Here is a 13288-nt window from a genome sequence, read left to right as displayed (position 1 = left end):
GGCAACTTATAAACCCAAACCTGGTTTAAGGGTCCTAGAAGTAGAAGAGACAGAAAAAGGGGAAGAGATGTCCCAACAGCACTTGGGGCAGGGGGAGCAGAGGACAGAAGTAGGGCAGGCTCCAGGATGTAAAATTCTGCTTCACTGGGCTACAGACCTCAAACTTTCTCTGGGCAGGTCCGAGTCTATTCATAAAGACTTACAAGACACCTCTGTGAGAATGAGAAAAAGGTATTCCATCCTCCAACAAGCCTCCCAGCAGACTCACTGATTGGCCTGCAGAAAAGGGGGTGGGCCTCAGCCCTCACACTCCCCACCTTGCAGGGCAAAACCTGCAGGCATAGATGATATTCCTGATCTCACCTCCCCTCTCCCCAATTAGAGAGTCAGAAGCAGGGTTTCAAACCGGTTCTTTCAGGTTGCATTTCCACCCCAGATATACTGAGTCACAAGTATAACAAGTGTAACAGTTTAACAAGATCCTCAGGTGATTCTTATATATAATAAAATTTGAGAACCACTGCTCTACTAGTGGGTCTCAGAACTAGTCCCTAACCAACAGCATTAGTATAGCCTGGGGACTTGTTAGAAATGCAAATTCTCAGCAGGAGCTCCAACCTGAAAGAACCCGTGCTAAGCCCTGCTTTCAACACACAAAAAAAAAAAAAAAATAGTGCTTCAACAGAGTTGTTAAATTGAATTACTTCAATAAAAACTGTTCGAAGTCCTGGCAGAAGAAGCTTCTACTCTTGGCCTTGTCCCTAGTGGTAAGGCTTTGTATGAGCCACTCAGCTTCTCAGGGCCTCAGTCCCTCCTTCTCTAGAAAATGATAGGGCTCGCTGTCACCTAAGGCTTCCTCCCTCCTCAATTCTTAATTGAGATCTGGAAATATCTAGTTGGCTTAATTCAAACTAAAATTGATGCCTTTGAATTATGGTGTTGGCAAAGAATACTGAATATACCATGGACTGCCAGAAGAACAAACAGAAGTACAGCCAGAGCACTTCTTGGAAGCAAGGATGCTGAGACTTTGTTTCACATACTTTGGACAAGTTACCAGAAGGGACCAGTCCCTAAAGAAGGACATCATGCTTGGTAAAGTAGAAGGCCAGCGAAAGAAAAGAAAACCCTCAACGAAATGGACTGACACAGGGGCTGCAAGGATGGGCCCGAACATAGCAACAACTGGGAGGATGGTGCAGTTGTACATAAGGTCGCTATGAGTCAGGCCGACCGGATGGCAGCTAACAACAATATTCCAAACTGTGTCTCTGAAACAATAGGATCCTGTGGGCTAAGCTGAGTCTTTACCGATCACGTGATATTGTTTTTTTGTCTCACACTTTATTTCCAAAGTTTTTTTTTTCTCATTTAATCTTAAGACTAAAGTTTTATGTCAAAGTGCTCAATATTTTTGGAGCTATCAAAAGGTCATTCCCTATGTAACTGCCCCCAAAATACCCAAATGCCCATCAACAGAATGGATAAATAAACTGGGTATATTCATTTACAGAAGAGAGAAAGTGCTACTACCTGCATTAATTTGGACATATCATATCACTTGTTCAGCTAAAGAAGACATAAAAAAAAGAATGGATAGATAAACTATGGTATATTCACACAATGGAATACTACGCATCGATAAAGAACAATGTTGAATCCATGAAATATTTCATAACATGGAGAAGTCTGGAAGACATTATGCTGAGTGAAATCAGTCAACTGCAAAAGGAAAAATATTGTATAAGACCACTATTATAAGAACTGAAGAAACAGTTTAAGCAGAGAAGAAAATAGTCTTTGATAGCTATGAGGGGGGGAGGGCAGGAGGGAGGGAGAGGGGTATTCACTAATTAGATAGTAGATAAGTTTCATTTTAGGTGAAGGGAAACATGGTATACAATAAAGGAGAGGTCAACACAAATGGACTAAACCAAAAACAAAGAAGTTTCCTTAAAAAACCGGGCACTTCAAAGGCCAGCATAGCAGGGGCGGGGGTTTGAGGACCATGGTTTCAGGGGACATCTAAGTCATAGGCATAATAAAATCTATTAAGAAAACATTCTGCATCCCACTTTGGAGAGTGGCGTCTGCAGTCTTAAACGCTAACAAGCAGCCATCTAAGATGCAGCAATGGGTCTCAACCCACCTGGAACAAGGAAGAATGAAGACCACCAAAGGCACAAAATAATTATGAGCCTCAGAGACAAAAAGGACCACATAAACCAGAGACTACATCAGCCTGAGACCAGAAAAACTAGATGGCACCTGGCCACAACCGATGGCTGCCCTGACAGGAAACTCAACAGAGAAACCCTGAGGGGGCAGGAGAGCAGTGGGATGCGCACCCCAAATTCTCATAAAAAGACCAAACTTAATGGTCAGACTGGGACTGGGGGAACCCCAGAGGCCTTGGACCCCAGACCTTCTGTTACCCCAGGGGAGCCAAAGCCAGCTCTTCAGACAGGGATTGGACTGGAATGGGGATGGAAAATGACACTGGTGAAGAACAAGCTTCTTGGATCAAGGCGACACATGAGACTATGTTGGTATTTCCTGCTGGGAGGGGAGATGAGAGGGCAGAGGTGTCCAAAAGCTACCCAAATGTACACGAGGAGAGAGAGGGGAGGGAAGTACTGTTGTATCCCATCAGAGGGAGAGCAATTAGGAGGGTATAGCAAAGTGTATGTAAATTTTTGTATGAGAGACTGACCTGATTTGTAAAACTTTCACTTAAAGCACAATAAAAAATAAGAAAGATTCCAGAGTAAAAAAAACGAGAGAGAGGGAGAGCATGCATTTGACTGTATTTATATGGAGTTCAAGGTAAGGTAAAAACTTACCTATGATAATGGAAGTTCAGAATAGTAGTTACTCTTAGGACAGGGACTGTGACTTTAAAGCAGGGTTTCAGGGGGCTGGTAATGTTCTACTTCTTGATTTGAATGCTGGTTACATGAATGGGATCATTTTGTGCTATACACTTCTAATCTGTACACTTTTCTAGATGTATGCAATAATTCAACAGCAAGTTCAAAGAAATAAAGCCACAGGGACAAAAAAAAGTGTTGCTAGCTGTGGGGAGAAAATTAATTGCATTTCTTTTTAGTGTGACCTAAGAACTGCCTAAAAAGCTGAATGAGAAACCTCATTACATTTCCTACAACTTTCATCCTGAATTTGCCTGATTTTTATGACTTCTCTCACATGAAACTGCAGCTATAAGCTAGTATAAAATGTTACTCCTCTTCTGTCTTCATATAACTCTAAAACATCACTGCTCAAAGTTCTAAAATATATATATAGTACGAAGGGCAGGCAAATGTAAAATCTTTGCAGAATATCTGAAAATACCCCAGAACAATCAATTTGGAATACTAAATAGATACTTTTCTTTGGAATCATCCCAATTATTACATTAATGCAATAACCTGGACAATTACCGAATCTCTACCTAGTTTCTTGCTGTGTAAATTCTAAGTAAGGCCACACAGGTGGGGAAAGGCATTCAAGAAAACGCTATGCTACAACCAACTACAAGCCAGGAAAAACACTGCCTTCTCCTTTGGCCTGTATTTGGCTTACCTATGAATTTGTTTCAGCACCGCATTTTTCTCCTGAAGTGATTTTCTTCCCCCTTCCCGGTGTGCTGTAATCCTTCTTTGATCAATAGGGTATACTGCATGATTGCTCCATTTGATACATATAAAAAGCGATAGTACACAAACTTGCATTAGAAGTAATTACACGACTAAATCACGTAAGATAATTAGAACAGACTGCTTGTTTTTACCCAAAACTTTTAAATAACTTTAGCCATTATTGCTATAGAGCCCCTCTGGTCCTGCAGCATGGAAAATGGGCATTATTATTTCCCTCAAATGCTGGGAGGCTAATTAATGTTTACGGAATCATTAGAGCTTAGACTGCAATGTTTCTAGCCTTGGAAATGGGAGGAGGATCAATAAGCATCCAGCCTTGCACGTTATTTAACACCAAACCAGTGATTCAACACTAATACAGGCAGGGATTCCAGAATAAATATCAATCAGCAGCACTAGTTCATGTAGTACACAGATCTTACAAGACACCTTAATTCTAATCCTTTCCCTCAGCTAAAAATGTCTTATTATTGAACTTCCACTTTTAAATAACAAGTTCTCCCTAATTCAGCCTTGTTTTAAATATTTATCCTTCTAAATTTAATTTTTCTTTCAATTCAGTATGAATGGATGCATAGTATTCTACTTCTTCCTTCCCCTAAATTAGTCCTTTAACTTTTTTCTCCTTATTTTTATAGGCTGCCAAAACCTCTTCGTCAGGGTACTGTGCAAATCAAAAAGCCCTCTCAAACACACCTATATCACAGTTTAACCACAGAGCCCAACAATACCATTTTTCCCGTCCTAGTTTTTTTTTTTTTTTTTTAGTTTTAGGGAAGATACGTTTTAACTAAACTTTCACCACTCAAAATTCTTTCACTAAATCTTTCCTAACCACCCCCCCTCCACAAACATATACATACACACAAATTGTTATACACACAATCACAATGTAATCAAACTCCCAAAATGTGTAATTATACAATTATGCACACAAAGACTTCCTAAAAACATGTAATTTTAAATGTGCAATAGACACCCTCTGTAACTTTAGTGTTGGAGGCACGGGTTAAAAAATAGACTTAAGTTTTCTCATAAACTGTGTTTACTGTTTCTTGTTTGGAGGACAAGAGTAGATGGAGGCATAAGAATCATCACAAGGATCAATGCTATACCTGAAACTCAAAAAAAAAAAAAAAAACCCAAACCCGTGGCCGTCCAGTTGATTCCGACTCATAGCAACCCTACAGGACAGAGTAGAACTGCCCCACAGAGTTTCCAAGGAGCACCTGGTGGATTTGAACTGCCGACCTTTTGGTTAGCAGCCATAGCTCTTAACCACTATGCCACCACGGTTTCCTACCTGAAACCAGGCAACCACAAATGTGTCACAGCAGGATTCTATTAAAGATTGTAAACACACTTAGCACATTGTTTTTGTTTCGTTTTCTTTAAAAGAAAAAAGCTGGAATTGCATGAATGAAACCCAAAGCTCCTATGCTTTGCCCGTAAGGGTACACAATACTGAACACCTCCTGTTTTCCTACTTATAGAAGAACTAGGCACAATTTATCAAACTGGAGCATTAGTAAAGATTGTATTAATGAGTAGTAGGAAAAACCCATCTCTGCATAAATGGAGAAAACTTTCTATCCTTTAGGAGGCTTAAAACAATATTAAAATGACTTCAGAGAATGCCCATGAAATTTAGTTCTCAACTCAGAAAACCACCTCAGGGATCATTTGTGAATGCCATCTGGGATCCAGGCAGCCTCATCAACAAAAAGGAAAACTTGTTGAGATCATCCAAATCTAAAATTCACATACATTTTTACATCTGGACTGAATTAATCTTTTCTCGGTACTGGCTTTCATGTAATAAAATAATTGTTTGCAGGTTTTATTTTATTTTTTAACCCACAGCCTTGGAAATCAAAATGTGCAACATCCAAGTTGAAAACTACAAAGAATTCCTTTATCAAAAAAGTTAGTTGTGAGACAGGACTCATTTACACTAAACTCTGAACCTGGCAGCTCAGTCAAAAACAATTTCATTTAAAACTTTCATTTCAAGCATCTGCCACAAGAGCTACACAGTTTATTATGTCATAAGTTCTGAAAGCCAAAAGCTTTATAAGTGTAGTTACGTAAATGAGGAAACAAAGTCCAGAACTACAAAAAGCACTACAACCCAACACCCCTCTCCACACACACAATTCAGCTAGCCCAGTGGAATATTTTTTAAGAATTTGTAGCTAAAAACTGTTACCTGGCACACAATGACATTTTGCTTTCAAAAGCAGTGTCTTCATCATGGCCCATGTTGTTTTCAGATGTTTACCTTTACTTAGACCTAGGGATGTTTTAAATTTGCAAATTTAAATTATTTGCTGGAAGGTGGTAGCTTCCCTCTACTGCCCCCCCTTCAAACGATATGGGTAGAAAAAGAGAAAATTTCCAGTCCCTTAAAATGTTTTGATCACTCCAAGAACTGCTGATTACTGTGGTCCATCAGTGTCAGGATCTCAGGGATTCTTACAAACAATTCAAAAGGGAGGAGGGGGGGATTAGTTCATACTACAATTAGTCAGCTTTCTGGAAAAGATACCCTGCAGACAACTTGATACTAGATATCCCGTGGGGAACTCTTTTCATCTAATAATCCTGCCAACGGTCCATTTTAGTATGAAATATGAATCCAATATGTTTACAAACACACCGAAAAAAAAGCATTAAAATGTCAGCTGTCTCATATTGTGGGGTATTTTCATTTTTAACGCAAAACTTCTATTTCTGAAACCCACACCCAAGGAAAATGTTTAGGTGCTAGAAAGTTTTATACCACAAAGGACAACGGCAAAGGCATCTGTTTTCCTGCCTCTCTTCGGGGTCTCCTCCCCTCCCCCACTCTATCCTGCAGGCAGTTTCTAAGTTTTGGTGGCTGTTAAAACTACTTTCTACAATAGTCTCCTAACGCTCTAGAGTCTGAAAAACTTCTTATCCATTAACATCGCTGAGCCTAAATTTATGCACTGCTCTGAGAAGAAAAACACAAAAGTCAAAAGTCTTTTTAATGACAGATGTATTATGGAAAATTTCCCCCACAAAGTTTTGATGCTGTGAAATATCAACTCCCTGAAATCACAGAAAGGAAATGACTTACATTCTTGGAAAATGAAGCCACTAGCAGCTTTCTCCAACAGCATTTTCTAATCCCTAAACTACACCCTGTGGCAAGGGGGAGTATTCCGTGCAAAAACTAAGTTTAAATAGATGCTTATAAAACCAATAAACAAACATCGCCGGGTCCCAGAGGAGAAGGGAAAGAAATCATACATGGAAAATCCAGTAAGAGCTACTTTTTGTCCACATTCAGAAACGCTGGAGAGCACAGGCTTGAAGTAAAAAGCAATCCAAGAACGCTTGCTGAAGTTTTCTTTCCCCGCTATGAGCAATACACAGCTCCTCAGGGAAATACGGGCAAAACAGATTTTTGCTAAAAAATAAACACGATAGGGTGAAGGCGTAAATGAGCTAATATTTCTTTGGACACTAGCTACACAACTGCACGGCCTTAAAATCTGCCGATTTTCATTTCTACTTTAAAATATGCTTATTTTTGACAGCTTTCCATTTATTCATGCCTTTACGAAACGCTCTCACCATTAGACTACACTGTCCCGGGACTCGAGGCGCTGTATTAACTCCTATGGTCCTCATGTGGGTGGCCCCCAGCCGTCCCGACCTGACAGCACCCCGCCCGCCTGGAGGTCAGGTTGGTGATTTCCAGTGCTCGGGCCCGGCCTGAGCGTCGCAAGCTCCTCTAGGGACCCAAATTCTGCAGGCCGTGCCCCCCACTCGCATCCCCCAGAGGCCCCCTTCTGGCGCCGCCGAGCCCAAACTCAACCTCAGGTTCCACCAACTGGGTACTTGAAGGGACGTGGGGCAGCCGGGCTGCCGGACCCGGGCGCACACAAGAGACGCGGCACAGCCTCCAGGAACGCGGGGCTCAGGTGCTGGCCCCGGCGCCCGGTCACAGCGAGCGGACCGCGAGGGCGCGACGGGTAGGCGCCCCCAGAGCAGGGCGCCGGGACCACCGGGAATCCCGCGATCCGGGGGACCAGACGCAGCACTCCGAGCTCGGACGCATCCCGCAGCCCGGGCCGGCCTCCCGCCTTCGTCGCAGAGGCGGCCCCCGGAGCTCCGCGTCTCCCTCGCTGCCCGGCTCGGCTGCCCGGGTGCCCCGTCCTCCCGGCCCGGCGTGGGCGAGCTCCAGCTCGCGGGGAGGCGACCTCCCCCGCCCCGTGTCGCACGTCCAGTGCCGACGGGGCGAGGAGAAGGCGAAGAAAGACACGGAGAGGGAGGTCCGTGTCTTCTCTGGGGCTAGCGACTTCCAGACACCCTCACGGAAGCCCCATCCCGCCGCCGCCGCCGCCCTGCCGGCAGGGGGCACAGCAGACGGCCGGGGCGCGGTGGTCGGGCCAGGGGGCGGGCCATGAAGCCCCTAAGGCGCCAGGTTCCTACCCGTACCTCGGAGAAAGTCTGGGGCACCAAGCGCCGGACTCCCGTCAGCTCTCGGTCCCTTCCTGCCGGCGCCGCGCCTGCCCTGCTCCTCTCAGCCCCTCCGCCGAGGCAGCCAAACCAGCGCTCCACGTCCGCCCCACCCCCCGCCCACGCCTCGCCGGCCCGCCCCCCCGAGGCTCCGCCCCCGGCCCGCCCGGAGGTGGTGGCGGAGGCCGTGGAGCCGAGCGAGCTGAAGGCTGAGCTCGCGGCCGCACGTGGAGCGCCTGCCCGCCCCGCCCCGGACCCAACCAAGCACCCTCGTGGGGAGATCCCAGGAATCAGGGGAGGAGAAAGCGAAAGGACTCTCCCTTCCATCGTCCCAGGGAAGGAAGAAAGCTGAAATAAAACTCTGTAGTGTGAATCCTGGCGATTGAGGCCTTTTTCCGAGTGTCAGAGACCGAAGCTCGAGGGGTTACTGTCAGCTTCCCCCCTTATGACCTAATGGCTCCCTCCGCCGTCCGGCCCCCGCTCCCTCGGGACGCTACTTGGCAAACCTAGTACAGCTGGCCGGGGGCGGCTGTTTGGCCTGAGGACTGACTTACTAATTCCGAGCGACTGTGAGGAGAGAACTCAGAGGCGGTTGCTAGCGGAGGTGGCTTCATGTCTCCTTGCTTCCCTACGGTCCTCTGTTCTACGCCGACCTGCCCACCCACCAATTGGGATGACGAGCCCTCGTGGGTTTTATAGTGGATGGAGGGGCACCGACAAGGAAGCCAAGCCTTGCCCCCAAACTCTTTCTCTCCAGTTTTTCAGGTAGACACAGCCTCTTTCTGCTGTGGCTTTAGTGCCTGTGACCCCCTCCAGGAATTTTATTTGCTTTTTCGGGGTAGTGAGTGGCTGGGGCGGCGGGTGATGCAAAGGGCCAGTGGAAGATGTTTTGATGGCACTGAACGAGCCAGAAGATGGACGGTTCTATGCACCTTCAGTAATGTCTGGCGGGAAAGGGGCGAGCTACTCCTCTCCGGTCAGCCTGCGCCACGGGGACCTGCAGCAGGCAGGAACAGTGCTGGGGACAGGAGATGAAGGGAGAGGCTCATCCTCCACCTGGACCCCTATAGAGCTCCACTCCCCTGGGCTTCTGCCGTCCTAGGTCTTCTTTTGACTTTGCTGACCCAGTTACCCCTGGCCAGGGGTGGCAAAACGCACCACAGGGCCCTTAACTAAAGGGGTGGAGGGTGTGTGTATCTGGCTTTGCAAATTGGATTGAGGAGACAAAAAAGCAGGGGAGGACCTGATCCAAAATCAGATTTATGCCGACAGAGCCAACTTGAAAATTGCCCTGCTCTTTTGATCCAAACATAATTACATAAAGCTACCTGTTATTGGTTGAAAGTGTGCCTGTTTGTACGCCTTGTTTGCATGGTAAAAGAAATTCAGTTTTCTGTTTATTACAGCTGAAAGCTCACTTGGAATAGTTTCCCCATTCACAGCTTTTACATTTTGGGAACCATGACATTAGGCTGGATATTAGGAATTGTGATCTTTTATATTTTCATAATTTCATACTCAGCTTATTTCTGATGAAGTGGGGCAGTTTCTAAGGCTATTGCATATGATTTAAAGTCATCAGTCCATTATGAAAAGGAGACCAAGAAGTATGATTCAATAACTACTTTTAAATTTGTTGCACATAATTAATATACTAAAATGAAAATTGGTCAACAGTTAATCATAATGTAGGTATTTAAGAATACAGGATTGCATTTATTTTCTCTCATTGTTATCTTTTATATGCATTCAGAATGAGCACACATTCAGTGCTGGTTGCTAAGGTCTTAAATTAGTTCGATGTCTAATGAAATAATCCAGCATTTTATGTGTAAAGATAAATGAGTAATATCTTACTATCATGGGAAACAGTTTCTAAATCTGATTTGTTTTCAGGCTTCATGCATGAAAATGTAACATATAAAGAACAACATATTGTTAGACTGAAACTTTGCTGCAAGTATAAAATAATTAGGTAAGCAAAGGAGGAAAATATTTTAAACAGCCTTTTTTTGGCATGTGTTTAAGATTGGGTTTACTGTCTAGAATTAGATTGTCACAAAATTAGCTATGTGAATATTTTCTGAATCGTGATGATCATATTAACAGATGTGAAATCCACACTAAACATAGGTTCTTACATAACACATTTTGTAAATTCCAAACCCAAAATCAAACCCATTGTCCTTGAGTCGATCTCATAGTGACCCTATAGGACAGAGTAGAGTTGCCCCATAGGGTTTCCAAGGAGCAGCTGGTAGATTTGAACTGCTGACCTTTTGGTTAACAGCCTGAGTTCTTAACCACTGTGATTAAGTACTTTAAAATTCTTAAAATCAGTGTTATAACCCCCCTGTAACATCATAAATTTCTGAAAGGATTGCTTTGGAAAAAAATACACAATCCACTGAAGATGGAAGTAGAGCTGAGAAAGGGTGGGTTGTTTTACATATTTCTTATTTCAGGAATTTTTTTTTTTTTTTTTACTTTTTACAATAAGGAATACAGTTTTTTGTCGTTATTTGAAGTTATGTTTTATGATTTCTTTGTGGCTGGGAAATAGTTTCATTTTCACTGATACAATGAGATGTTTTCTCAGGTATAGGATATTGCCCATCAGTGAAGCATCATCATAAACACATCTCATGATAATACTTTTTCTGTGGCATTTAAATATTAATACAACTCTATATATTTGCTTTTGTTTTTCTCAGGAAAAGTTATAAATTCCATGAATTTATTGAGTACTCAAATGCTTCAGGCACAGGATTAGATTCTGAGATTCAAAGATAAAAAACACTCCTGAATCTTATAGGGGAACAGGCATGTAAATAAGCAATAACAACGTATTTTAATGCTTGCTGCAGTGGAAATATGCAGGAGGACTCGTGGAAGGCATCAGATATTCCTTATGAACTGATAGGGGAAGGATGAATGAACAGACGTTTAGGAAAAATGGGTTGAGACGCTGATTAGTGATTATCAGACTTATTGGACACTGGAATCACTTGGCCAGCTTCAAAAACTATTGTTGGTCGTGTCCCAGGCATGTGATTTAATTGGTCTGAGATGTGACCTGGGCTTTGGGAGTTTTTAAAGATTCCCAGGCTATTCTAAGTGCAGACCCATTTGGGAACCGTGGGTTAAGGATTCTGGGTAGAGAGCACAGAATAAGCAAGTGCATCAAAATGTGCTTTTAAGGCATGATGCCATAGTCTCATTCTGTAACTGAAGGGCATAAATCTTGGTGGGTGATACACATGTTTTGGTGTAAGGAATACAATTATATAGAAAATGAAGAAATGTGAACTGTTATAATTCAGACTCCTTTACAATACTTTCTAAACATCGGGATTGTATGTCAACAAGTAAGACGAATATATAAAAGAAAAGGTTATTTGGAACTCAGAGTATGTTTTCATGCTGAAATATAAGTTCCAATCAAAAAGAGAAGCCAGTAATTTGACATATTCACTTTTAAAAAATACTTGTCCAAAATTAAATACTGTTCATCATTCTGCTAAAGGTCTAACAAAGAAATTAGGTTCATTTTCTTTTTGGTAATTACTGAGGTTCATTTTAAAAGCAAAACAGTGCATTTTAAAGCAAACAGAGTGAACTTAAATAAATCCTACTCTGTCAATTTGCTGTACTTTGGTGGCTTGGGTGTTGCTGTGATGCTGGAAGCTATGCCGCTGGTATTTCAAACACCAGCAGGGACACCGTGGTAGACAGGTTTCAGTGGAACTTCCAGACTAAGACAGACTAGGAGGAAGGACCTGGCAATGTACTTCTAAAAAAAATTGGCCAGTAAAAACCTTATGAATAGCAGCAAAACATTGCCTGATATAATGTCAGAAGATGAGCCCCTCAGGTTGGAAGGCACTCAAAATACAACTGGGGAAGGGCTGCCTCCTCAAAGTAGAGTCGACCCTAATGACATGGATGGAGTAAAGCTTTTGGGACCTTCATTTGCTGATGCGGCACAACTCAAAATGAGAAGAAACAGCTGAAAACACCTGCTGCTGCAAAAGATCTCTTTAAAGTGTTAAAAAGCAAAGATGTCACTTTGAGGACTAAGGTGCACCTGACCCAAGCCATGCTAATTTCAACCCCTCATATGCATGCAAAAGCTGGACAATGAATAAGGAAGACAGAAGAATTGATGCTTTGAATTACGGTGTTGGCGAAAAATACTGAATATAGAGCATGGTCTACCAGAAGAATGAACAAGTCTGTCTTGGAAGTATATGCAAAATGCTACTTAGAAGTGAGGATGGTAAGACTTTGTCTCATATACTTTGGACATGTTATCAGGAGTGACCAGTCCCTGGAGAAGGACATCATTCTTGGTAAAAGTAGAGGGTCAGCGAAAAAGAGTCCCTCAATGAGATGGATTGACACGGTGGCTGAAACATTGGGCTCAATCAAACATAGCAATGATTTTGAGGATGGCACAGGACAGGGCAGTGTTTCATTCTGTTGTACAAAGGGCTGCTATGAGCGGGAAGTGACTCGATGGCACCTAACAACGACAACCAAGTTTTAAATGTCTATTAGCTGTTGTATGTTACTTTGAAAAAACAAAATAATCATATATGTGGAAACTTAAATAGTGCGGTAATATAGTCCTAGTTTTCACCTTGAGTCAGAATCGACTCGATGGCCGTGGGTTTGGTTTTTGGGTTTTAACGTTGTAAATGCCTTTTTTATTATGCTCAACTGGTATATTACTGTGTCCTGTAAAATAAAAACACTAAAAGAGAATTTAATGCTCAGGAAAATCAGGAGAACTGTTATCAGTCATTTAATCCAGCTGTCTAATTATCATGCATCCTCTGGGTGTCACAAATGGTTACGCTCTTAACTGCAAACTAACAGGTTGGTGGTTGGAACCCACCCACAGGCACCTGGGAAGACAGGCCTGGTGACCGGCTGCTGAAAGTTCACAGCCTTGAAAATCCTGGGGAGCAGTTCTACTGTGCACACAGGGGGTCTCCATGAGTCAGAATGGACTCGAAGGCAACTAGCAGCAACTAATTATTATACACCAGGAATATAAATAATTGTTTTGCAGAGCATAGGGATGATATTATGTAGCAATCTAACTCAGGAAGACAGGAAAATGTACCACA

At 43.0% G+C, this 13288-nt stretch overlaps 1 protein-coding gene across 4 annotated transcripts in view; it reads right to left on the bottom strand.

Moving 5' to 3' along the window:
- FRMD6 (FERM domain containing 6) overlaps positions 1–8253 on the bottom strand; it is an 89121-nt gene extending 80868 nt beyond the window's left edge. For all 4 annotated transcript variants that reach the window (XM_049897933.1, XM_049897934.1, XM_049897936.1 and 1 more), the window contains exon 1: positions 8133–8253. The gene's annotated coding sequence lies outside the window, so the exon portion shown is untranslated. The remainder of the gene's footprint in view (positions 1–8132) is intronic.
- Positions 8254–13288: the final 5035 nt, after the last annotated feature.

Source organism: Elephas maximus, chromosome 10 (assembly GCF_024166365.1).
Source record: "Elephas maximus indicus isolate mEleMax1 chromosome 10, mEleMax1 primary haplotype, whole genome shotgun sequence".
NCBI classification, from domain to species: domain Eukaryota; kingdom Metazoa; phylum Chordata; class Mammalia; order Proboscidea; family Elephantidae; genus Elephas; species Elephas maximus.
This window is presented reverse-complemented; position numbering and strand designations above follow the sequence as displayed.